The sequence below is a fragment of the Sander lucioperca genome, chromosome 1 (genome assembly GCF_008315115.2).
Source record: "Sander lucioperca isolate FBNREF2018 chromosome 1, SLUC_FBN_1.2, whole genome shotgun sequence".
NCBI classification, from domain to species: Eukaryota; Metazoa; Chordata; class Actinopteri; order Perciformes; family Percidae; genus Sander; species Sander lucioperca.
Window position 1 is genome coordinate 47,312,118 of NC_050173.1, and position 27,846 is coordinate 47,339,963.

Sequence of the window (27,846 nt, forward strand, 5' to 3'; positions counted from 1 at the left end):
TATGTAATTTTCAATGAAAATTAGGCCCTATGTTCCCACATTTCTAGGACATTTTCAAAATTAGGTCTTGTGTTCCTACATTTCCCTTCAATTTAAGCCCTATCCTCCCACAACATTTTTTAGGGTTAGGGGTTAGGGGGATAAAACCTGATACAAATTTATGAAAAAGGAAATGAAGGAACATAGGGCCTAATTTTGGAAAGACATCTTAGAAATATGGGAACTGTGGGAGCATAGGGCCTAATTTTGAAACAAATCTTAGAAATGTGGGAACATAGGGCTGTGGGAACATAGGCACACTTCACCTGAGGCTACACCTACTGTACAATGGTGTACTGATTGGTCAAACTGGGCGTGACCTGTTACACCCCAAAGAAAAATACATTGGTGGCATTATTAGAACACATGTATAAAATAAATGCAAATGTAAGTTTGCATTTTCAATTAACTACATCCCTTGCAGCTTACGTGTTGCGATATTTTCTGACGTTTGCCTTGCCGTCGTCGCACTTTGGGTTTGTTGTACAGTAAACTCCAAGGGTAGGCTTGTTTTAGGGGATTGCCAAGTTCCTTTGCGTCGAAAGGAGCCAGTTGAGGTGGTTTGGGCATCTGATAAGGATGCCCCCTGGGCGCCTCCCTAGGGAGGTGTTCCAGGCACGTCCAGCTGGGAGGAGGCCTCGGGGAAGACCCAGGACTAGGTGGAGGGATGATATCTCCAACCTGGCCTGGGAACGCCTCGGGATCCCCCAGTCGGAGCTGGTTAATGTGGCTTGGTAAAAAGGGACATTTGGGATCCCCTACTGGAGCTGCTTCCCCCCGTGACCCGACCCCGGATAAGCGGACGAAGATGGATGGAGTGGATTGCTGGAGCTTTGTCTCTGGGAAAAATTAAAGCGAACTGCCGATATTTGGAGGTCCTCCACCGCCCCTATCTGTTCAACGTCTCCAACAGAAACTCTGCAGCTGCAAACTTTCTCAACACTAGTTTAGTCGTTACCGGCTATTGATGCATTATTTCCAAGTTAGCTCCAATTAGCACTGTGTCCTGCAGCCCTCGCCCAGCCATAAACTTCTGGTTCTGTGCTCGTTACGTGCGTCTTCCCCGCCTGACGCACAGCAGTTTGTTTTAGCGGCTGCTCTGTTGTGTCTTGCATCATTTAGATGCAATTTCTCCTCATTTCATTTTTACCTCGCATTATTTTTGATCTTATTTGCCTCCTATGGCTATTATATCATCGTTTCAGTTATTCCTGTCTGCAGTTTTGTTTGTTGTTGTTATGCCGGTACGATACTGTGTTGAGGCGAGGCGATGTAGCTGACGTGAAGTCGTCATTATCCCGCTTTAATGAATGCTGAAGCCAGGGATTGGCTGTTTGCCAGAATCTTTCATTTCCCACGATTGGCTTTCAGAACCGGAGCTTATCTGAGAAATCAATGAAGTCAAGTGAAGCTTTTGTGCCACAGAAGCTCCAAACAAATCAAGTCGTCCAATGTAAAAGGAAGATGGACGTTCGTTCTGTTTTATCTGTTGCCCTAATGAGTCGTCACGCTCGGCAGCTCGAGGCTTCTAGCGTTCAGACATTTTCTTTGTGAGCAACAACGAGATTTGTTCGCCTTCAAAGATGCAGGAAAACTGTAAGAAGACAATACATTTTACTTCTTTAACTTTAACGGCCTTGCTCGTGTCCTTTCGTCTTCCTGCCAGAAGAGAAAAGAAGATCTCAAAGGCACGTCTCGGTAATGAACGCGCCCCGAGGGAGTCGAGTACACGCACTGGCATATTTCTGAATAAATGCTGAATGCACTATCATCCTAACAGGGTACCATAATGGATGAGGCTGCGACGTGAAACGGACAGGTAATCAATCTGTCATTCAGTCGATGAATTAACATCCTGTGTGCGATTAGAGCCTGCTGTCTCTCCGCCGTGTTAATTTGACGAACAGTTAAAAGGCTGCATGTCTACATCTGCTTTCTTTCTTTTCATTCACTCAGTTCTTCTTCAACTGTACTTGCTCGCTGTTGGTTTTTTTTTCATTTCTCTTCTGCTCCGTTTTTTCTTTTTTCTCTCCTTTCATTTCCCTTCTCCAGTCAGTTTAGTTTGTCTGTTCAAAACTTTGTTCCGTATTAAGATATTTGATGAACTGCCGAACAGCTTTTCATAAACTTTACTGTCCTGACAATCAATTCTAACGATACAGCTGACCATTATACCAACAAAACAAACAACAATCGATTCATCCAGCAAATACTCTGAAGATGAAATCGATTATGAAAATAATCTGTAGCATACTGTATAACCCGTTGGGTTGGATTCTCTCCACAGGTCTTTGTTGCCATGTCATAACCCTCCTTCTCTCTCCTCTCATTTCCTGTCTACCTATACTAACAACTGTCCAATTAAAGGCACAAATGAAAACAAGAACAACTGAATTGAACATTATATTTCAAACAAATATAATAGTTGATAGTGTGAAGTGGAAAGTTGTGGTCCCAGAAACAGCCAAAATTATTCAGGAGAGGATAAACCAACAAGTCGTCCAAACCATACGACGATATCGGTATTGGTCGTTTGTTCCTCCCCTTTATAATCAGACCCACAGGAGCGTTGTCAGTCCTATCTAAATCAGAGAAGGTAACTGTTGCGGTCTTAAAGCTTTAGTGTGTAACTTTTTGATATTAATAAACGTCCGATACATTCAGGCCATTGCCAAATGAGTTGCTACAAAGCTAATCAAGACTATCAGCTCCACACAGCTCTCTCTGGATTTCTCAGTATGACTATGTTCAGAAGACTGTGGCGTCCGCTGACTTTCCCACACAAAAACTCGAGTGAAGATAATGACCTCTTCTGAAGTCCAACATGTTTTTTCATTCTCCGTGTCCTCCTTGGCAACTGTGAAGGGCCGATTAACTCTTGGGCGGATTTGGGCCGCTGGATAAAAAGAAAAAAATGCGGCAACACTGGCGTTTTTACACTGGTTTGACAAAAATATGCAAGACTGTACGGCTGCAGCCTGGAGCCTGCCGTCTGGTGCCATCAGGCTTCTACTTTTCAAAATAAAAGCTTGCATCTGGTCCGCTATGTCTTCGTACTTTGGTGTTTTGGGTGTTTAGATAGCCTTTGTAATAAAATGTTTTAAATATGCATTTCTATTATATTCTAAGATGGTGCCATTGTAGTTTATTTGCAACCTGGTCTCACGGCAGGTTGTGTAAATGTCACGTTATTTTTAATCTATTGATACGTCTTCACGGGGACGTTTTTCTCGTTTTTTTCGTGGTGGCCAGCACGAAATACCCTACGGGGAAAGGGCGCCTCATATGCCGGGAGGCATATTTCGGCTTTTCATACTACTCCCTCACATTTTCGTGCTGGCCACCATGAAAAAAACGTCCCTATGAACACGTATCAATAGATTAAATAACGTGACCATTTCACGAATTGCCGTGAGACTGAGCTGTTATTTGAAGGGTTTATGAAATGCTCCAGTGTGTGTATTATGTAATTATGAAAGCCTTTAAGTGTGCCAACTGTTGAGTACAGTGTTACAAAACCACAACATTATTCTAAGTTGGTAATGAAGTGGAATATTCCTTTAAGTTACAAACAGGTATTTTACTGTCGGACAGCTGTACCTCTGTGGTTTGTTATTGTTGGCCGTTATCTCCAAAGAACAAACTTAAGAGAAAAAGAAAATCACGAAGCTTTGAACTGGTTTCACGTTCAGAAATCAGAGTCTTTTGTGGACTGCCACGTTCTGACAGAGTGAATTATCAGCAGCAACGCGACGGCCTCCGTCTGAGCGTCACTAGCATTTCTCTCTCATCTTCTTGTTCTCACAGCTTTCACGGCTCTCAGAACAATCAGCTTCAATCACCCTTTTTCTATTAGTGTCGAGAATTTTAACAAATTGTGCACTTTTTGATGATCGCCTAATTATTCCCTTTCATTTCTGTTGCATATGTAATTCAACAACTCCTTCATCTTTTCCTCTCCAGCTACATTCTGTTCTGCCTGTCAGCTCGCCGCCACCGACATCATGACACGTGTGATTTTTATTGGCTGAACACGGATTTGGTTCGACATGCTTGCCTCGGCGCTGCGGCTCCTTCTATCGCCGTCTGTTTGTTGTTTTCTTTCAGCTGAACATGTGGCTAATTCCTGTCACCTTCCCGTTTCTCTGGCCGTTTTTTTTTTTTTCCAGAGTCGCCTCTTTCTCCTTCAGAATATTCAGTGGGAGTCCGGAGAAACCGGGAGCTCAACTTGTCATCTGCATGAATGCACAGATCCCACCTTAAATTCTGTGGCCTCTGGAAATTTACATGAAGACTTTGCCCAATTATTCTCTCCCTGGCAATATGAACAGTGTTAGCGTCACGCATGGTCAGCCCAGCGGTGTCAGGCCGCACTTCTCTCTCTCTCTCTCTCTCTCTCTGTCAGTTTACGGAGCTGCTCTATAGGCCAAACAGGTTTTCGGCCTCCAAGGACACGACGATGACGGCGCTGTCAGCTACTGTCACACTGCAGAATGTGATATTCAGAGTCTAGAAACTTGAAACTCTTCACCTCCTGCAGTCCACAGCATTGAACCCTACGCTGTTTACAAAACGTGGCCAAATGTATGAAGACACATATGTGTGATACCTAATCCACAAGGATTAATCGGATGGCCAGTGCTATGTCCTATGTTGTCCACAGCTATGCCTCATTTAGAAATTGTATTGAATGGCTGACAAGTGTAGTCTTGGTTAAGTTGAGAGCGAAAACAGTTGTGTATTAAGTCTGATTTCTGTTATCAGTCCCTACACTCTCTCTACACTCTGGTCTTGGTGATAACTTGGTCTCACCAAGACCAGAGTGTAGAGAGAGTGTATCAGTTCAATTTTTGAATTGTTCAATAAAATGTTGGAAATGATTTCCTTTCATTTGCTTTAAATTCAACAAGCAGTTTATTGTATTTTAGTAGAATACTGAAGGCAACAGAACGGAGTACACATCTCAAGTAATATCATTATCACCATATATCGCAAATTGTCCTCATGTCGTGCAGCCCCAATCTAAATTTATGATCCTCCCAGAAAAGATGAAACTCTTAAACATCAGATTATCGACAATTTGAGAATCCAAAGATGGCAGTCTCACAGGGACGATTTTTAGAAACTTCTCTAAACAAGCTGATGTGTGTACCTGACAGAAAACAATACACTGTGGCTGGTCGATAAGCAGATCTTTCTCCGTGTTGGGTAGAAACCAGGATCATGTGTTTGTCTCTCAGGAGGCCGATCGAGCGGCTGCAGCAACATCACTGCTGTTGACCACCGACCCCCTGAAGTCCCCTCCACCAACCCTGTGGCCCGCAGCGACAGTTGCTAAGGAACTGAACAATTGGACCTGCTGCACACTGAGTCAGAGGTTAAAAGCAGGCAAGACACTTCCATCAGGATGTGGAGTATTATACGTTTCCGTCGTAATTAGGATGCAGGATCGATACTGTCCACTGCCAGGCTCATCAAAGGGAGCACACAGCAGCGGATCGGGGCAACGCTGTGCCCAAAGACATTTGAAACCACATTTTTTCCATCAGTGGTTTCAGTCGTTGGTTCAGAGCAGATCACCTTGTTGTTCCTGAAGCCGCTGGACGCTAAGTTGGGGGGGTTCCAGGTGTTGCATGATATCTCTGCGCCCAAGTAGCAGTGCTTCGCCTGTGCTTTGCCCCAATATAGTCCCATGTCAATATCTGCATAGGAAATTGCGTAGTCTTAATCTGCATTGCTATTTGTACTCATTGTGAATACGCAGGCCACAAGAAGTAATACGTTTTTTTTTGGTGCACTCATGACAAGCTATCCGGCAACAAAGGACTCCATTCACTACGCTAAGCTAAGCTAGCAGCGGCGCTGCTGGACTAAGACAATGCATGCACTGAGACAAAAATGTGTTTGCCCACCTATCTACATCTAGGGGAAACGGTGAATAACCCCTATTTCAAAAAACGGTGGCATGTTCCTTTAAAGAGCAGCTTAACTCCCCCTAAAAATCTGGCTTTTGCTCAGCTCCGGTGGTTTAACTCCTCACCGTGTTGCAGTGATGTACAGGTGTTCACTCTACGGTCTCATTGACTCAGTCTGTTATTGCATCCTTAATCTTTATGTATATTTCTAAAATAAGTTAAACAAATCTCCCATGGAGGTGAGAATATTCCAGCTACCTCTAACCTAATCCATCCAAAATATCAAAAAATGTCTTGTTATTAGGACACGTTTGAGTCAGTTAAACTGTGAAATATTAATAATGACACGTAGACGGTAACCTCCGCCCCCTCCCTGGATTTACACCTATGATAAAAGTGTGAACAGTATGAGCTGCTTGAAGCACAAAACGTGACAGGTGTGTTATATCTGGAAGAGGTGTTACTCTGCTTGTTTGGGATTCTAACTCATTTTTAGAAAACTCTTGAAACAACGCAAACTGCACTGGGGCCGAATGCAATGATCGCCTAGCCTAAAAATCTAGACCACCCTAGCGGCAGCAAATGTAACTTGCAGCCAGGGTCAGTCTAGCAACTCTCCGTTGGCTTGTGAGCTGGAAAAACCAAATTCTGGTCAGGCCAATCACATCGGAGGCTGCGGGGCTTAACATAATGACGGCAGAGTTGCGATGGTTCCGCGTGAATTCCCTGTTACTTGAAAACAAAGAAGATGGCTGCTGCTGCTGCTGGTGAACAGCGGTCTTTGGCCGCGACTCTGGAAGACTTGGAGTTCAGCTTTTCTTTGAGAAAAGAAGAAAGAACGGCACTGAAGTCATTCTTAAAAAAGGAAGATGTGTTCAGAGTTTAAAGTTTAGTCTATCAACTAGCGTTGCTCTGGTTGGTTGTAGTGCTATCCTATTGCGTGCAGAGGGAATATGAAAGACAACCATTTATCCCGCCCCTCAGATTGAGCCCTGCCAATGGTGAGTTCCCAGACCCAACATCTGGATGTGGGTCTGGCTTGTCAGGCTAATGATCGCCCTCTCCTGGCACATTAACCGCTGAAAATTAAGACTTAATGACTGGATTATTCTGGCAGGGACACACTGCCACAAAAACAGGAACAACCGCATGGTTACATTTGTTTGAAACAACAACAACAACCAATCCGTGTTATCGACACTAATATTTCTGTATTGTACAGCCGCAGCCTAACCGCTGACATAAGCATCCAATCATTGTTCCTGATGAAGCTCACCTTTATTTTCTGCCAGCAGTGTCCATACGAGCACCCATCCAATCATTTATCTTTTGTCTGCTTGGTAAAAAAAAAAAAGCCTCCTGGAGGACATTATTTTCCGTTATTACAATATGAGGGATTATAATTGTCCTCCCGCAATTACCTTCCCTCCTCCAGAGGCTTTGTCACTGGGAATGATTGGCCTCTAATATTAACCCAAATGCATTTAATCAGCCGGTGCAGGTTCCTCATGCCGTATAATCACACTTGCAATTAAAAATGTATTACCTCTCTGCCTGTTAGGCCGGACTGAGCTGACAGAGTGCCGGTCAGCTCTGACGGCCTGATTAGCATTATTTTTACTGTGAAAGCTCCCCCGCCTCTACGCTGAGTCTGCCGGCACACTGTACTCTACTCACACTATGTTTAGTCAAACATGCAAATGTACTGTACAGTCAGTGGCGGCCTGAGAATCAAAGACAGAATGAAAGCAGAGCAGAATCCCTCCTCGGGCTCATGAATGGAGGTCAGGATGCACCACTTTGTCGAGTTAAATGAGGCTCTGAGCAGAAACAGCTGAGTCACTAAAGAAAAATGTAATCCACCTGAACGTCCTGCAGATGCTCCTATTCTGTCTCCGGGACTTTATTCCTTTTTACAGTTTGTTTCTGGGGTTTGTCAGTATCCTGAAACCTAGTCTCACGTTTCCAGATATATCTCCACAGTGCTGTGGAGGAAGGTCTGGCTACACCACAGATGCATTCTGGGATAGGAGAAGAAAAAAAACGCTCTGGGTTGTTTGCATTTCTTTAAACCAATCACAATCGCTAAGCTCCAGACGCAGCGAGATTAGCTCTGATAAAAAGTATTGAAAAGGAACTTGTTTTGGTGGAACATTTGCACCCCGCAAAAGAAAACTCCACATACAATATTACATGACGTTAACTGTTCACACAATACAGTGATGTGAGCTATTTAACTTAGCTGGATACATATTTAAATGTAATTTGCTCTTACCAGTGTATCTCCGTGTGTACTTCATCCACAGCAATCCCACCAATCGGTCCCAAAACATCCCAGTTAGAGAGGAAATGCCCTAAACATATTCTTTATAAATTTTTACCATCATTCCCCAAAACAACCGAGCAGGCCTGCCTTGTTGCACCATCCAAATGTTCCTTAAAACTTGCCATTTTCAGTGTGTAGCTTGCAAGCTAGCAACCGTAGCGAAGGGATTTTGGGAACGGCGACACAGAGACATTTTTAATTGGAAATGTACTTCCGTTAATCCAGACTCCCTGAAACCAGACAGAATCGTGTAGAAGGTCCATTACCACCACAAGAAGTTGTTATTGAATTTCTCGGGGCCAATCTGCTCCCTGCAGCCCTCTAGCCTTTCCATTTTCTAAGTAACACTTTCCTGTTTCCCTGTTACTTTGTTAGTTCCTACTTTGACTTCTCTGTCAGTTAACTCCCCTCAACTCAATCAGCCTGATTCTATCTATAATCCTTCCAGTGCTTGCTGCTTTCACACCCCATGCACGAGTGTGACATTGTGCAGAACCGGGCCATTATTTTAAATTGAGAGAGCTGCCCAGCATGCACTGCACTCACTATCAATCAGGCTTTGGGGTCAAAGTTTCCTTTAAATTGAACTTTGACTCTCAGACACGCTGATCTGCGACCATCAAATGGCGTCATTGACAGGAGGGGGGAGTAATGGTCTGTTGAGAAGACAGGAGGAAAAGTTATGTTCATGCAACAACACTTGAGGAGTTCATTTGTAAAAGCAGATAAAAGCCATTCTAAAAATGAATCAATCAAAACTAGTTTGATGGATAACTAAATGACTTGCCTGTATTTAATTATCTATCCCTATTATCTAACCCATTTTATATGTTTGTTTTTTTCTTATCTTATGCTTCTTTATGTAGCATTTTGTCTGTATGTAGGATATACCCTACCTTGTCTTTTTGTTTGTGAGTGGCAAAATGTAAGCTCTCTTTACTCCAAATGTATACTTATACGGATAGGTTATGAGGATGCATGGGGATTGGGGAGGGTGGGGAGTGGGTAGAAGACGTTTGTGTAGGTAATATATATTTGTGTATTTATGTATATGGCAGCACTGTTGCGCTATGTACAATTGTATAGAAAACAAAAAAAAAACAACTAGTTTGATGTATATTCCCTTGAGTGCACAGCAATCACACTCAGGTGCGGACCAAAACAACCGGACCTTGAGGAGGTGGTCTCGAACTCTGGTACGTTTCGGTACGGTTCATTTGTGGTGCGAACGTGATCCGACCAAACTACCAGGTGTGGTTTACAATCTGCGATGCGGCAGAGGAGAAAACTGTTGCAGCATTGTATGTTGGCAGTCAGTGGCAGCGTGCAATGTTTCTCTCACAGAAATAGACTGCGCTCGAGCTCGCCAACACTCCCATTTCTGTGGTCAAACCAGCCGCCGCTAAAGTTGGAGACAGTCCCGGTGAGCAGAGCATGTCTGATTATTTAAATGAAATGAGCTGGTTTGACCATGGAGACGTCCAGAACACAGGACCTTCTTCCTGTATTTACTTTCTTGCCCCCTGCCCACCAGACACATCTAACCAATAAGCGGAGTGAACGTTCTTGCGTGGTTTGTAGTGACGCACTTTGGTTCGCTTGGATTTTTCTCCGTGTGAAACTAAACCGAACCAAGGGGAGAAACGCTCAGAGTCAACCAGTCACTTATCTCCAATTGTTTGCAAATGTCATGTTGGAAAATTTAAATTGTGAGTTTTCATGTCCTCTATTGCCAAGGGTATAAGTTTGGTTTCAGAAGTGTATGGGACACAATGAAGTGAAAAAGACTCCATATTTTTTTAAAGCACTGTAAAATCTGAAGGCAACTCAGACGTCCTTGTCAGCTGTGTGACGCTTTACTGTAAGTACTGCCCTTCAGTCTCTTCGCTACCTCACACACCTCAAATACTGTGTATTCTTGCTTATTTGGTGTGAAAAAGTCAGCGGTCAGGTTACTTTAATGTGCAGCTAGCTCTCTGCAGGAATTCTTCACAATATCTACCAATTTGTCTCTGCTTCTTGTGTGTCAGAGCTCTAAAACGTTTGCTTCTGTTTTTAAAGGCTCTCTGTTTCCGAGCCTGTATCTGTCCCTAAGCAGCAGTCTGAATAAAGCAGGAGTAGTAGTTGAATGGACTGTCCATAGCTTGAGAGAGGGGGGGAAGAAAGTCCTGTTTATCCCACACAACCAACAGATTTCCCACTTAAGGCCCAGTTTTTCTGCCAATAAAGGCCCCTCATTGTTTGGCCTCCCAAGGGCCCCACTTGTAGCACAGAAAAAGACCCTCATTGGCCAACTGTATCTGCAGCTGACGGACAAATGCTTCCCATTATGAACCCATGTGGGGCTCATAGAGTTATACTGGAATCAATATCAGAGAAAGGTGGTTTTTATTGCACACTGGTGAATCAATTGCCCTTCATCAACTGATGTTTCTCTTCATTAGTTCTAAGAATATAACGTTTGAGTGCAAAACCAAGGCTGGTCTAGGACCTTTGACTGTAGAGCTATAAGGATTTGTCGGCTAATCGATGAGTCGATGAGTCGACCACTAGGATAAGTTATAAGATAACTATTTATAAATAACTATTTAACTAATTATTTCATCGGAAAAACAACAAATCCTTTATATCATATTCAACAATATCTTTGTTTTTTGGACTGACAAATCAAGACATTTAAAGACATCAGCTGGGACTTTAAGAAACTGGGATGAATTTTTTTACAATTTTTTTCACATTTTTATAGACAAAACAATTAAACGCAAATAATTGCAGCCCTAATTCACTATTGATATACAGTATATATATCTAGACAGTTATTGTTTAGTTTAAAGATTTCAAAGGGCAGAAATCTTTCTGGAGATTAAAAACTTGTATGTATTCATCTGGGGAACTAGTCTTTGTGTTAGCAGCTCAGTCATTCAATTAGAAGATTACAAATCAGTTATTCTTGCTGGTTAATGAGGCTGCCATTTTGTTTACATGTGGAGGTTTTATTGAAGCGAACAAGCCGCCTCAGACTGTGCAACCGACTCCTGTGTGGTCAAACTGCTCGCTGTTAATCACAGCAATAAGATAAGCATAATTGGATATCTGACTTCCTGCAGCGTGTGAGTGCATGTACGCACAACATATTGATTTCCACTGTCTTTATAATTAAAATGATTAGCTCTTACTGGCTCACCGGTGAAATAATTATTGTGTGTGTTATGTTGTAGGGGGACGCTGTTCCTGCCTCCGATAGGCTCCCCTGCTGAACAAACGGCTCGCTCTAAATCACACAATCAGTCTCTGCTGGGTTTGAGATGTGACGACTGCGACCTGCTGCTGGGATTTCTATTGGATCATGGTCATCAGCTGCTAGCGGGCAGCCGAGGGAGGAGCGAAGACGGAGAAGCAAAGAGGGTTAGAAATGTACATTACAACATTACGGCATAAATCTTTTTATTTATTTTCCAGCTCCTACTACGTGAGTCGTCTCTGTGCGTAACGTAGAGTTTTTCCCGCGTGTCTCTATGACGTGTAATGTTAGACAGCCAATCACAGACATTATTAGGTCTTAGTAGAAGCACGCTGTGTGCTGACTGGCTCAATGACTCTGATGAGATTTACTCCTTAGGTATTGAAATTGGGTATTGAATGACGAGGCATTTTTTTATACTTTAGAGGTAATTCGGTCTGTGCCTAAAAAGTATTGAATTCAGTACCCAGTCCTTCTCTAGACTACTAATAACATAAACAATTCATTATTAAATCATTTTCACAAAATACTCCAGAGAACAGCTGTACGAGCTCATAAACATCACAGTAGAAAACACAAATTAGCCCTCCAAAATTTCGATTTGCAACAAATATAAAGAGTTGCAATATAATATTTTGCATCGGGTCTACATATCACCACATACCATAGTAAGTATACAAATGGAGCCTCACCAAATTGTCCCAAATGTAAATCTCATGTAGGTACCAGGCTGCATTGTTTGTGGGAATGCAACAAAATACAAATGTTTTGGAGGGCGGTATGCACAGATGTCAGTACAGCAATAGGTCAGCAGGTATCAGTAGAACCACTTCTTTGCTTGCTTGGGAAGGTTCCTGTCTCTTAAAAAAAGATGGAGATGTGATTCAGTCACTTTTAATGCTAGCCAGGAAAGCCATAATGATCAGGTGGGTCGGTGATGACCCTCCTACTGTTTCCATTTGGAAATCTTTTCTCTTTTCAGAGGTTGTGACTTTGGAAAAACTTGGACATTACATCAAGAAAAGGACTCATATTTTTCTGCATAAATGGAAGAGGCCACTGGCACTTTTGGGAATGGACTATAATCTGGACTTGAATGGATAGATAATATGATGGACAATTGACACATTTCAGTTTACTATATGAACCAGTCTTGTAGCGCTGCTGTTTGTGCATTTGTCTGTTTAAAAAAAAATCTATAAATTAAAAAAAAAGGAAAGAAAACACAAATTAATGTACAGATGTCAGCCATTCAGTGGGACCAAATGGAGTCCTTTTCTCTCTCTTCTCTGGCTGAGTTTAGTCTCGTATTAATCTCCTGCTGTCCCCTCCCTCGTCACAGTCTGTGGTGTTTCCATATTAACGAACTCACGTTAGCGAGGCCACTCGAGCAGTATCTGATCCTACGTGGCAGTCAGTAGTTCTACTTTTCATTTTTTTCTGTATCTCTTCTCCGTGAAGCAGAAAATGTGGGCTGCAGTGAGCCGAGAGCAGGCGGCCATATCCTAATCAGTTGTGATAGTCTGGTAATTAATGGGATTTGTTAATTGGGTCTGTCCTCCCCGGGGGATGTTCCCTGTGAATATTCATGCAACGCTCAGCTAACCTTCCGTCCTGCAGTCACTTGAACTCCCCGCCGCCTCAAAACGCGCTAATTTTGTTTCCTGTCGCCATCATTTTTTATCTCCGATTGATGACAACAACTCTGCCTGCCGACTATCCGAGGCTATCAGCACCTTCTAAATGTTTTAATACTGCACTACATGGGCACATAATTCCCACAATGCTCCTCACTGTCAAGGAAGCCAGGCCGCGGCCCTCAAACGCTGGAGTCATAATTACGTTAGCGACATCATTGCAACTTCCAATCAGGTTTGTTTTCTCTTCAAACAAGGCATCCCCTCTGGTTTCGTCTCGTCGAGGCTGACAGGTGGATAGAGCGGTCGCCTGAGCCACACACACACACACACACACACACACACACACACACACACACACACACACACACACACACACACACACACACGTTGTTAGCCCGTTTGCTAACACGGCAGCTAGTCAAACAGTGACACAGTGTCCACGGGGAGGGGGGGGGGAGTCATCAGCGTCAGTTTGTTTTTCTGGGAGTGCGAGGCGTTCATGTGCTGCTGCATCAGACAGAGGAAACATCTGGAAACAGCTGTGTTTGCTGTTTGTGCCAAACATCCCAGAGGAGCTGAGGCTCAAGGTATTTAACTACTCTGATCTAAATCATACTTTTAAACAAATAAACAAATCAGCTCAGTTACTGTCAGTTAAGAACCATTTCCAAACTCAAGCCAATTCTGTCCTTCCATGATATGGAAAAAAGTCATTTCTGCCTTCATTACATCCAGGTTGGACTATTGCAATTCCCTCCATTTAGGCCTTCCTCAGTCTTCATTAAATGACCTACAGATGGTCCAAAATGCAGCTGCAAGGATGTTGACTGGTACTAAAAAAATTGTGTGGACATCACCCCAGTGGGATCATCCCTATGTTCCCCGGGTTAGGGTTAGGGGTTAGGATCCCTTGGTCCAAGATAAAGTGACATAATTAACAGAGCAGCCAAAGAGCCGCATGCAGCTCGAGACCTGCAGGTTTGCCACCCCTGACCTAATCTTTCCTCGTCTAGGCCTATTTGCATATGCGCGTCAAACAGCCCGTAGGCCTACATAGGCCTACATAGGCCTATTTGCCATGGAATTAGGCAGTAATGGTGGAAAAAGTAACAGACCGGGGAACATAGGCCCCTTTTTTTGAAAAAGGGGCCTATGTTCCCCAGTCTCATACAAAGAGGGGAACATAGGACCTGGGGAACATAGACACGCTCCCACCCCAGTGCTAGCCTCTCTTCACTGACTCACCCGTCGACTTTAGAATCCAGTTTAAGATCCTGTTGATTGCCTTCAAGGCTCTTATTGGCCAGGCACCATTTCATATCACAGATCTTTATTCAAAAGGCTCTCAGCCCCGAGGTGTCTTAGATCTGAGGACAGATCTCTTCTCTATGTCCCCCGATCTTGACTCAAACTAAAAGGTATCAGAGCCTTTGCAACTGCTTTAGATATCAGATTGCCCGTCTCCGCCCATCACTCACATTCTCTGCTTCCGAAACTTTGATTCACACATTCATCACTTCCAGAATTGACTACTGCAACAGCATCCTCTATGGTTCTCCTGCACAAAGCCTTAAATAAACTCCAATACATCCAAAACTCTGCTGCCCGTCTCCTCACCCACACCCGTTCCCGTGATCACATCACTCCCGTCCTTCAGAACCTCCGCTGGTTCCCTGTTTCCCAACGCATCCAGTTTAAAGTCCTCCTCCTCAAAGCCCTCCATAACCAGGCTCCTTCCTACCTCACAGACCTGCTCCACCGCCACACTCTATGTCAGAAATGTGGGTTTCTTTCAGCCAAATTTTAAAACAAAATAATGTGGATTGTTCCATACAACGCTCTTCACAAGTTAAATAAATGATAATTTCACTACTTTCATTGAATTTTTGTGTTTTATGCAATTTTGTAAAGAAAAATTAATAACGTTGAAAAACGTAGGAAAGAAATGTCAAAAAAAGCACAGAAAGAAGTGACAAAAACATTGGAAAAAGTGACAAAAATTTGGGAAAAAGTGACAAAAACATGGGCTTTAAAAAACGTCAAAAAAACGCAGAAAAATATTGACAGAAACTTCGAAAAAAGTGACAAAAGTGTCGAAAAAGACATCCAAAACGTTGGATTTTTTTTTCAACACAAGGGTTAAGTTAAAGTCAGAGGGTTGGAGGAGATGGGGAAGTTTTGAGGTGAGATATAATGCTGCGTCATCACTGCCTGTTCTGCTGCTGGAAAGTTTAGCAAACTGATCCTTTCATCCTCCTCCTCCTCCTCCTCCTACTCCTCCTCTTCCTCCTCCTACTCCACCTGCTCCTCCTCTGGGCCACAGCCCGTCCTTGAGAACACACCTCCCTCCCTCCCTCCCTCCGTCCACCCTGCCTCCCTCCCTTCGTGTCCTTGCTGTCATCAGTTTAGTGTTGGCGTCCTCGCCGTCCTCCCCTCCTGTTCCGTCCTGGCCGCTATATCGGGCCGCCTCGCTTCTCGCCCTGTTTCTAAAAGTGTCTCCAGCTCACGCGGGGGGCTTCCTCGATGCCCTTGTCCCTCCCACCGCACCAGGACAGCTTGCTGTTTGGCTCGGCAAGGAGGGAGGGGGGCATCTCGCAGCTGATTGGCTCTTGCCGGGAGCAGCGAGAGCCCCACCCTGCCGGAACTGATGGATCACCTGTCTGGGGGGAGAACCTGCTGGGCTCAGAGGACGAAGGTTCATCCTATTCTCGTATTGCCAGCTGTATCTCCACAGCGCTGCGGAGGAAGGTCTGGTCCTTCCACACAACTTTCCTGCATAGGAGGAAAAAAAACGCTCTGGATTGTTTGCATTTCTTTAAACCAATCCCAATCGTCTCGGGCAGCACTAAGCTCCGGACGCAGCAACGGTGGCTCTGCTAAATAGTCTCAGGAAGGAACTTGTTTTAGTGGAACATTTGCACCCCACAAAAGAAAACGTCACATACAATATTAACTCTCCTGTTGTCTTTGGGTCTAATTTGACCCATTTTCAAAACGTTTCTATACCATAAATTTGTGTTTCTCTCAACCAAATTGTGAAAATAATAATGTGGATGGTTCCGTACGATGTTCACAAGTCAAATAAATGATCAGTTCACTAATTTAATTGAATTTGGGTGTTTTATTCAATTTTATAGCATTTTTTAGAAGACAATTGATAAAAGAACGTTGAAAAAAGTGACAAAAAAGTCAGAAAAAACTACAAGAAAAATGTCAAAAAGCGCAGAAAAAATCGACATACATAAAAAGTTTTAAAGAACATCGGGAAAAGTGATAACAACTACGAAAAAAGTAACAAAAGTTGCATGGTCGACGGGAAGACAACACAAGGGTTAAATGAAGTTAACTGTTGACACAATACAGTAACGTGAGCTATTTAAATTAGCTGATAAATGGTAAAACCTCATTAGCTCTTACCAGTGTATCTCTGTGTGTACTTCGTCCACAGCAATCCAACCAATCAGTCCCAAAACGTCCCAGTTAGAGAGGAAATGCCCTAAACATATTCTTTGTAAATCTTTACAATCATTCCCTGAAAGAACCAAGCAGGCCTGCCTTGTTGCACCATCCAAATGTTCCTTAAAAATTGCCATTTTCATCGTGTTGCGTTGCTCCGAGGTTCTGGTTAATGTTGCTCTATCCGACTGGAGTTTAAAGTTAACACAAAGAAAGCGGGGTAACACTTTACTTGAAGGTATCGACATAATCGTGACATGACACTGTCATGAACGTGTCACAAACGTTATAAACAAGTCATAAACGTTTATGACTTCTGTCATTAAGTGTCATTCGGTTTTTGTCATGACAAGTTGACATTGTTTGGGTTGTCTTGATTATGACAACTTGACATTAATCAAAGTGACATTACCAGAAGTTGTCTTGGTCATGACAAGTTGACATTAAATTTGTTTGGGATGTCTTTGTCATGACAACTTGACATTAACCAGGATGACATTACCAGAAAATGTCTTGGTTATGACAACTTGACATTAAATTTATTTGGAGTGTCCTTATGACAACTTGACATTAAACAGGATGCCATTATGTCAAGTTGTCATGACAAAGACATCATCTGGTAATGTCATCCTGCTTAATGTCAAGTTGTCATAATCAAGACAACCCAAACAATGTCAACTTGTCATGACAAAAACCGAATGACACTTAATGACAGAAGTCGTTAAATGACTTGTTTATAATGTTTATGACACGTTCGTGACAGTGTCATGTCATAGTTATAACAGTGTCATGTCAAGATTATGTCGATACCTTCAAGTAAAGTCTTGAAAGAGGAAAGTGAGGGACATCCGGCAGAACGTCCAAAGGCATCGGAACAATCCGGTAAATGAGCCGTCGTTGATACAGACTATTGTCCTCCTGACATTCAGAACATTTAGACTTTACATTAAAACATATTTAAAGGAACAGTCTGGTGATATTCTGTCTTCATGTTTAGCCTTAACCCTTGTGTTGTCTTCCTGTCGACCATGCAATTTGTTGTTCTTTTTCGACATTTGTCACTTTTCCCGGCCTTTTTGTCTGGGTTTTTTCCAAGTTTTTTTGTCACTTTTTACGATGCTTTATTGATGTTTTCGTCGATGTTTTTTGCTGCGTTTCTGAAGTTTTTTCTGGAACGTTCTTTTGTCTTTTTTTTTTTTCACATGCTCTAAAATTTAATAAAACACCCAAATTCAATGAAAGTAGTGAACTGATCATTTATTTTACTACTTACGTTTTATGGAAGCATCCACGTTATTTTCTTTGACAGTTTGGTTGAAAGAAACCTAAATTTCTGATGTAGAAACTTTTTGAAAATGGGTCAAATTAGACCCAAGGACAACAGGAGGGGATAAACCAACAGTGACTGTATCTACTAACTAAAGTATTGTGTGTATCAAAGCCTTGATATCTCTTTTTCCTCCGTGCCATAGATCACTAAAGTCGCCTCCATCCCTGAACATTTTCATATTGCATTTCTTGGAATTCAGCTGCGGTGGCGGCAGCATCGTCCGCTTCACAAAACTCTCATTTTACTTTCCACGCTGAGTGATTTGGAGCATTAAAGGCAACAGAGTCATCACCGTCTCACCACGGTAGCCAGGAGAAAGAGGAGAAGAAGCAGGAAGGAAGCAAACGAGGCTCCGTGGGAAAATCATCTCCAAAAAAAAGTCATTACATGAAATAATCATGTCAGCAGCAGCAGGGGGAGGAGAAGAGGAGAGTTATTATTTCATCCATGAACAAAGTATTTATAGACTCGTTTCAAGCAGCAGCGTTTTGAAGACGTGCCATCCAGGAACAAACGTTTGTCTCCGTCCTTTTGCTTTACATCTTAGTTTTTCTCAAATTCAACTTTGCTTTATTGGCATGAGTATACTTAAAGATATGTTAACATGAAACCCCCCCTCCTTTACATATTCAAAAAAAGCAATTAAATCCAGAAAAATCCTTTATTTTTATAGGACAGCTGAAGAAATGAAAGGGGAGAGAGAAAGGAGGAACGGCATGCTGCAAAGGGCCGCAGGTCGGAGTCGAACCCATGGCCACTGTGTCGAGGAGTACACCTCAATATATGACACTCCTACCCCCCTACATCTACATTGAATTTCCGCCATGTTTTTCCGTCTTCGTTTTGTGTCCACAACAACAGGCTGCGTCGCGTTCTAACTGCCAATTTCCACGACTGCAGAACGGCTGCGGTCCGACGCAGCACAGCTCCAGCGGTCCCAGCCCTCCGGAGCAGATACGTAGAGCTTCTATTTTTGCCGGACGCCGGAGAGCTCCGCAGCAATTCAGCACACGGCAGATAGTGCGGGACAGGAAGTCGAGCACAGAAACAAAATAAATATCCGGTTAATTTTCAAAATAAAAGACGCCGCCGTACTGCGTTGTCTTGTGTAGACTGTTTACATATGCAGGCTGCAGGTTCAACTCCGACCTGCGGCCCTTTGCTGCATGTCGTTCCCCCTCTCTCTCCCCCTTCATGTCTTCAGCTGTCCTATACAAATAAAGCCATAAAATGGGCAAAAAAAATTATAAGAAAAAAGACTCATACTAATAAAATTTTAACTAAAACTAAACATTTTCAAAAGATAAAAACTAAACTAGCAAACCCGCTTTTATAATTCAAACTAAACTGAATTTGAAAACAAAAAGTCTAAACGAAATAAAAATAAAATCTAATGAAAAATGCAAAACTATAATAACTAAATAAAGTTTACTGAGTCCAGCAGATAAGGTACAATCACATATGTGGGTTCACAAAAAACACTAAGTATCCCTAGCTTCAGACAAAGGAGTCGGAGCTCAGGCTAGCAAAGTCTCTGTCAAGTTGTGAGCCCCGTTCTGAACTATCCCTGTGTTCTTATCCTCTACTTGCAGGGCGGTGTCCTCCTCTGTCTCCAGGCAGATGTTGAAATCTTTCACACACACACGTCAGGGTTGGGGCCTCTTTGTGGTGCAACTTCCTCTTCTTGTGTTTCGTAACCTTTAAAAATGCACTTTTATGCCATATAAGGCCTACACTATTTGTATGACTTAAGCTTAACCTTCTGTGTATCATGAGGTCACCTGGAGTACTTTTAACCACTTCCTCAATTGACTGCACACAGCTCTTTTGCAACGAGCACATACACACACATTTTCTTAGTAAAATATTCCCACAGTGTCCACATACTTTTGGCCTTATACTGTAATTAATTTGTACTTGTAGAAACAGTTCCTATACTAAGTCTGCCAACCTGACTTTGACTTTAACATTTTTCTGGGAGTGCCTACTGTTTGATTACAACGCCGAAATGGTGAATCTGCATCTCATTTCATGAGATTCAGCAGGGCTGTTAAAACGTTGTTGTCTCCTGTAGTTCTTTCTGCACTGTAACAAAAGACTCAGGATATTTAATGCAAAGCTGCGTCTCCGTGCTGACAAACCTGACATGACAGTAAAATGAGCCTTTTCCCGAGCTTCGTCAGCCCTGCGGAGATTTGAATGAAACAAAACGGCGGCCTTGAAACAAACAGGATAATTATGGCCTCGGGGTGCCGAGCGTCTGTCTGTCTTCCTGTTGCTTTTATTCCACAAACACTGAACCGAAAAAGTTGCCAAGCATTTCCTCCAAGCTGCTCTGCAGAGCGTTCAGCGGCAGATATTAAGACTGTGACAAATGAGAATGAATCTTCTCTTGTGCACTTAAAAAAAAAAGAAGTGAGACAACAGAGGATTGTGAGTTATGTAACAGGCTTTAAACCATCAAGCAAACTGAAAGCAGAGGAGTAGGCACCACTGCACTGCTACAAATCTCCATTTTAATGAAGATTGTTGTCTTTTTTTTGTTTTACCGTGTCCCACTTCCATACATTATACTGACAGTGTGTAATATTATCTGTAAAGGTTATACAATGTACTAATGCCCACGGCACTCGGTTTCTGCAGAATAAAAGAAATGAATGAACTACTTCTACTCATTTACAGGAAATGATACGAGGCATTCACAGAAGAACATCTTACTGTGAGCCCTCACTTTGAGTCACACAGCCCATTTCTAGTGTCTAGTCAAATTAATCTCAGTAGAAATAAGGAAGATGATTGCAATATAAAAAAGGATGCTTAAATCTGTCAAAACAAGTTGATTTGATTGACGAGGGTGGAGTTTTTTTTACAGTGTATGAGGAGTATCCACAGAAGTCCTGAGAGTCTTGAGTGAGAAACAGGCTGATGAATTAAAGAGGAAGTACATGGACACGGACAGCAGCTTACACTGTATTTGCTTGCACTTAGTGCCTGAATGAATCATTCACTCATATAATTTATTGACTGGCACCTTTAAATGATAAATGACCGGGACAGAGCCTTTGGCAGCAGCCAAAATCCTCTGTGGGGGAGAAAAACAAGGAAGCTGGAAAATATGAAAAACAGGCAGCCATAAATAAAACAGCAGTAATCACATACTGTTGTCACAAATCCCAGAACAAAGACGGGCATCCTTCTTCCCTGAAACCCAGCGGAAAAAACAACAGTCATCCAGCGAGAAACATCGCCATATGCTTCAGACACACCTTGGCAGTTCCTATAATTACACTTTATCCTACCACAGTATTCTGCTGCAACGACAGTCAGTTACTTCTGAGGATTTGGATTATTCATATTTCGTTCTGTCTGGGTAACCCCAAAAGAACTTTCTCTTATAATGGGTTTAACCCCATTCATTCTACATATTTTACCCTCCTTTTGTTCCTAACATAGTAACATCATACATTTCAACAGATTATCACTACCATTGCGTAAAATACGGACGCTTGGTCAGGTGCCTTTGGCGTTATTGACGCTAAAAGTCTCCTTTAGCGTCAGATCTAAACACGCTGGGTCAGGACTATTGGCGTCACTTTAGATGCCAATTAGTTAGGTTTAGGGAAAGATAGTGGGTGGGCTTATGTTTCCATGACACGCAGGAAGAACGGAACGGTTGGGTTTAGGTAAAGAATGGGACAATTGGGTTTAGGTAAAGAAGAACGGGACAGTTGGGTTTAGGTAAAGAATGGGACAATTGGGTTTAGGTAAAGAAGAACGGGACAGTTGGGTTTAGGTAAAGAAGAACGGGACAGTTGGGTTTAGGTAAAGAAGAACAGGACAATTGGGTTTAGGTAAAGAAGAACGGGACAGTTGGGTTTAGGTAAAGAAGAACGGGACGGTTGGGTTTAGGTAAAGAAGAACGGGACAGTTGGGTTTAGGAAACGTGACACGTGGGACACAATCCCCGGTCTCCTGGTTGATAGTCCTGTGTTGTTTGACCCGTCCACCACCCCAACCAACCTCCCTAAGCGGTTTTTAAGCCATTCATACTGCTCGCTATCGTAGTCGCTCTTAGTGCTATGTCATCTTTAAACCCCGTGAAGCTGCTGCTCTCCCCGGTACGTTCTACAAACATGCTGAAGGCCGCTTTTTGCATCGCTTCTGACGCTGACAGTCACTGTCCAAACGTCCGTATTTTACGAGTTTAGAGTGAGAACGGGTTGTACATTTAGTAAATTTATTTTGTAAAACTTAGCAATTGTTTTAGCAACACATTGTCACTCCCAACTTGTCAACTTGGCTTGGTCAGGACCGCTTGGTGTCATTTTTCACAGTGCAGGGTAAAACCACTTAGGGATAGGAAAAGATCATGGGTGGGGTTAAGTGACACGCGGGACTAGAACGGGACATGAACCCCGGTCTCCTGGGTGAAAGTTCTATGTTGTTTGACCCATCCACCAACCCAACCTACCTCCTTACACAGAGTTTGGGTATTTAACATACCTGCAAACTAGTCGCTTTTCGGCGAAAATCATCGTTTTGAATGGGAAAATGTCATCCATGTGAATGGTGTAGATCCGAAGAGTTTTTATTGGGGGGGGTCCCGGTTCTAATACGGCAGTAGCCGGTGCCTTAACGACTGTTATCTACCAGACCGAATAGCAACGCGGATTTCGGTGCCTTACTTAGGTGCCTCTTAAATACCTACGCTTCTCTCTGATTCTCCGAAAACGGACGTTAGAGGCAACAGACGGGACGCTAGTTAACGCTACACTTGGCAGCAGGTAACGTTAGCTAGCAGCTGGAGTAAACACGGTTAAAATGCTGACAGCTAAACGGTGTAAAAGTGTCTGTATTTCACTGGAGAGGATTCTAACACCAGACTGTAGCTGCCGCTGTCTGAAAAACAACACAGACTCAGCCTCGCCTCGCCAGCCTCGTGCTGCATTCAAAGTAATTGTAAAATACCCTTTTCCCATCCAGTGTTTTTTGCTGTCGTTAACAGGAATTTACTGGTGAAATAAGTTATTGTTAGAAGTTATTGTTATTACATTTTTAATAAATCATTTAATTATTAATAAATATATATATATATATATATATATAATTCTTTCAGTTCAGGCACCATTTTAAATGTATAGTTTTAGCACCGGGAAATAGTTGTTTTTTCCCTTTATTTCCTTCTCGGGGGGTAGAGATGTGTCACCTTTTTCAGCACTTCTGAGTTTGCAGGTATGATTTAATACTACTCCCTACATTTTCGTGTGCTACGATAGAGTATGGTCCCATGCAGACACTCAAGGGTGCCTTGTGCGTCTGTTTTTGTCACTGAGGGCCACTGACCAAGTGTCAGTATTTAAGCGCAATTTTGTTCTTATGGGAGTTTTTTTAATCTGGTTTATCTAAAGTAGGACCCTTACAGAGTTCCCAGGAGGCCAAGGAGCAGCAGAAACTCCACTTGTGTCTTTTTTAGCGTTGTGTGTGTATACGTGTATATACTGTATTTGTGTGGATTTTTGACCTGATTCTCTGACCTGGTCGTCTTCTAATTTGATTAACAGAACACATGGATTGCTGAGTTAATGGATCGAAGCTGGTGGCTCTTGATGGATATTTCTGATGAAACAAGCCACTGTGTAAATACTACTCTTCAGCCAACGGACTCAAAACAACACGTCTACAATCTGAGTCCAACATGCCTCTGAGGTGTCACTTACTTGAAGAAAAAAGCTGACTTCAAAGATTCAACTTTCCTGGCTAAATTCTTCAATAAGTTCCCTGAGGTCTGGTGGCTGCCTCCTTCTCCCCAGCTCAGGGACAACCGGCCAGGGACCAACATAGATGGAGACAGGCATCCACGTTGATGAGACGGAGCTTATACATAACACTAATTGGACAGAGCGGCAGCTGCAGACCTCGGGGTAATCAAAGCATCAGAGCCAAGAGCACGCCCGGCTCAGCATCACATCAGCAGTGATGCAGGCGGCTGTCAGTGGACGAGCCCGAGTGCACGAAGGTGCCGCGAGCAGCCTGCAGATTAGAGCTGTAAGCCCGAGCCCGACAGAATTCGGCCCGAACCCGACAAGTACATTTTGATTGACAGCTTTTTAAAAAGCCCGAACCCATTTATAGCAAAACATAATTCAAATGTGCGCACACACACACATACGCACACAGCTCTTTTGCCTTTTGTCAAGAATGAGTCATTTATAAAAAAAAAAAAAGCGCTTTTCCCTTTATTATAGTGACAGTGGATAGACATGAAAGGGGGAGCGAGATGGGGGATGACACGCAACAAAGGGCCGCAGGTCGGAAAATATTTTTAATAAAGTAAGGACTTTTTGCCGGGTCCCCACTTGGTCATTAAATGGGAACTGTCTTTAGAAAGTGAACACTTTCTGAAAACCGTTTTTTTTATAGTGAGGACTTTCAGATTGGGGACTATTTTTGGAAAGTGAGAACTGTTTTGCAAAGTTGGGAGTTCTTTATGGCGAAAGTAATATTTTTGGTGAATTTTGAATAGGTAAGCAAAAATATTTTGTCCGGTCCCCATTTGGTATTGAGTGTAGGCACATACTGTGTGTGTGTGTGTGTGTGTGTGTGTGTGTGTGTGTATGTGAGAGAGAGTGTGCGTGTGTGTGTGTGTGTGTGTGTGTGTGTGGGTGTGTGTGTCTGTGTCTGTGGGTGTGTGTGTGCGTGTGTGTGTGTGTGTGGGTGTGTGTGTCTGTGGCACGTACTGTGTGTGTGTGTGTGTGTGTGTGTGTGTGTGTGTGTGTGTGAGTGAGTGAGTGAGTGAGTGTGTGTGTGTGTGTGTGTGTGTGCATGTATTAAAGACAAAGGAAAAGAAAAGTTTCTGTGTACTTGTATTATCATATTATGAAGAGAAGTAACCATTTATTTTTAAAGTACGGGTAATTTTAGAATTATTAAAAGGTTATTATGTAAGGATGAGCCAACAGTAAATTAATGTTATTTAATAAAACGCCCTGACTAGTGAAAGGAACATTGTGTGTGGTCCAGTGTGTTAGCTGTTAGCAGCCGCAGGCTGTTCGTGCCTCTGCTTAGCACCCTGTTGTAAAGCAAGTGGAAATTCAATAAATGAAGGCAGACATTCAGCCCTCCTCTCTCTCTCTCTCTCTCTCTCTCTCTCTCTCTCTCTCTCTCCCTTTTATGGCTCTTTCTAGCCACTGTGCAGGGTGGTGAGGCATCTTGGTTATTGATCTCTAGTGCCTGGCTTTAATTAGCGCCTGTATCCAAGACAGATGAATAGATGGAGAGGTAGATGTCATTTTTCATTTTAACTATCTAAACATGAGTATCTTTTCTTGTCTTGGCATTCCTTAAAGCCTAGCTCATTCCTTTTCTATCATCTCATCTTGTCTTTCTTAATTTCTCTTCCATTTGTTTCCGCTGTGGTTGGCAGAGTGATGTGGCTGGCTGCAGACTCGTCAAATCTGTTCCACATTACTCCCTGTTGCATTTCCTGTTTTCCTGTGTGTGGGAGAAACAGCGAGTGTACAACGTGCCGATGCCAACAGCATCCGTCGCCGTCGGCTACGCCTCTCTAACATCCAGCGCTAATGGAAAAGCTGGCCTTCAATTGCAGCGCCACACTGGCTTGGCAGCTGTTTGGTTGAACCTGTGTTCACAGAGAATGTGCAGGCAGGCTCAGCAGCTCCAACTTCATTTTTTGAGCTTCGCCAGTTTGTTAAAGCTGCACCCGTCCAGGTTTTTATGGAAAAATCCAGCTGTCATCTACCCCTGATGAGAAAATATGTTGGCAGCAGAAAAAGTATATAAGCTGCTGTAAATCCAGCTGTCAGGCCACTTACTGTAGGTACTGCTTAGAGAGATTTTTGAAAAAAGAAATACACAAAATTTAAAACCCAGTTAACTCCGCTGAGTTAAAGGTGCTCTAACCGATGTTGGGTGACGTTACTTCTTGTTGACGTTTCAAAGTATTGTCAAACAAAACTAGCTCGCCCCTCCCTCCTCCCCATCCCATCCCATCCCCTCCCTTCCATGCTTCCTGAAACAGTCATGAACGTGCATTGTGGAAGTAGCCTACGTGCTAACGCTGCTGCGTTGATGGCTCAACCAAATCCTTCTTGTCGGTTATTGGCTGGATCGCTGTTTGTTATGTTTGGTGCTGCAGGTTGGCGCAGTTTGTTTTTGTTGCGGTTTGTGGAGCGTGGGCTGTCTACAGAGACCGCGTTTTTTTACAGTGTGTTCAGGGGACAGGCAGCTAGCAGATAGTGAGGAGATGTTTGTGACAAATAATGTTGTAGCCTAAAAAACATTTTAGGGTTAGGGTTAGGATTAGCGTGACATCGCTTAGAGCACCTTTAAAAGGAATTTTTGTGATTATTCTACATTTTATTTGGCTGATAAATGTCCAATTATTGCATGTTACTAACTTAGCTTCTTCCCTTGTGCTTTCTCGCCTTGCAGATTTCCTTGGATTGTGGTGGCACCTGGATCGTGGTTGCAGCTGCTGCTGTGGTCCGGCTCTATGCCCACTGCTGCTATTATTATTATTATTATTATTATTATTATTATTATTATTATTATTATTATAATTAAGTTATAATTAATTATAATTATAATTAAGAGCCAGGTTGTGTCTGACGTTTTTATGTCTGTTAAAACAAAGTTTTTCCTCACCGCTGTCGCACCAACTGCTTGCTCTTGGAAGACTGGTTGGGTCTCTGTAAATTATAAAGTGGTCTAGACCTACTCTATCTGTAAAGTGCCCTGAGATAACTTCTGTTATAATTTGACACTATTAATAAAATTGAATTATTGTGAATTTGACAAAGGTCAAAACGGAAGAAAAAAAAACTTATTCGGGAAAGTTTTACCTTGGCAGAGCGCCATCTACTGTGCCGGAAGTAGAGTTACTCCTGTCATTCTTACTATAGAGAGGCAAAGTCCCCCCCCCTTCCGGTAGACATCATGGGACCTTAATTCGGAAAAATATGAACCGTAGTGAATGGGGTAGAGGCAAATAACTTTTTGTTAATTCCGTTTGAATTACAAATTCAAACGTCAATTTAAAAGATAATTTTTCAACCGAAGAAAGTCTCAGTTAGCCGTAGGTTTGTCATATGACGACTTAGTTTGGTGTGAAACCGCTCAGTGAATTACATCTCTCGTCTCACACAATTTACGTCACCTAGCTTGACGCTCAACTTACCCGCTAGCTAGCTAGCTTACCTCTGTTCCACAACACATGTAACGTTATCTTACCTGATGTGTTTTATCCAGTGAAGTGTTTTCAGCAGATAAACAAAAGAACAAGCAAGAGCTCATTAGAGTTACGTTACATCCCGGTACGATACACTCAGACATCGTAGCTTCAGAGAGATGTCATCCATGCGACTTTGAAGTGTGTAGTCTTTCTAATTACGTATTTTCTTATACTTCAACAAACCGAGACTTTCTTGACTTGCGAAATTATCTATTAAACTGATGAACATCATATGTGTTCATGGCTCAATTCAAACGGGATCAAAAAATAATTATTATCTCTCCATTGACTCTCGTTCATATTGTTTCGAAAGATAGGTCCCATGGACCGGAAGTAGAAGGGTGTGACTTTGGCTCTCTATTGTTCTCCACTCATGTATACAGGGAGAACTGGCATAACGGGGTCAGACCATAACTCGGTTATTGCTGAGTATAGAAAAATGCCAGTTGACCTACTATCTTTTTTTTTCTTCCATGTTAGAAGCAGACAGCACCACATCCAAATCTACTTGCAGGTAAATCCTCGTGTTTCTGTTGCTCCGTGAAAACAAAAGATATCCTTTCAGTTGTGGAATAAAGGCTATAAAGGGCTGTTTAATGGCATAACAAGGTTTACAGCGAAGCAATAGCATGACAATTGGTGCAATAAA

At 42.7% G+C, this 27,846-nt stretch overlaps 2 long non-coding RNA genes across 2 annotated transcripts; one reads left to right on the forward strand and one right to left on the reverse strand.

Annotated features, from left to right (window-relative positions):
* Nucleotides 1-574: 574 nt before the first annotated feature.
* Nucleotides 575-25,242, forward strand: LOC118495793. The gene is made up of 3 exons (XR_004898231.1): nucleotides 575-856; nucleotides 9,283-9,285; nucleotides 25,210-25,242. It is a non-coding gene; the product is annotated as an uncharacterized LOC118495793 (long non-coding RNA).
* Nucleotides 22,051-27,247, reverse strand: LOC116062552. Its single transcript, XR_004108035.2, has 3 exons — nucleotides 26,995-27,247; nucleotides 23,643-23,648; nucleotides 22,051-22,083 (listed from the first exon to the last, which is right to left on the reverse strand). It is a non-coding gene; the product is annotated as an uncharacterized LOC116062552 (long non-coding RNA).
* Between the last annotated feature and the right edge of the window lie 599 nt (nucleotides 27,248-27,846).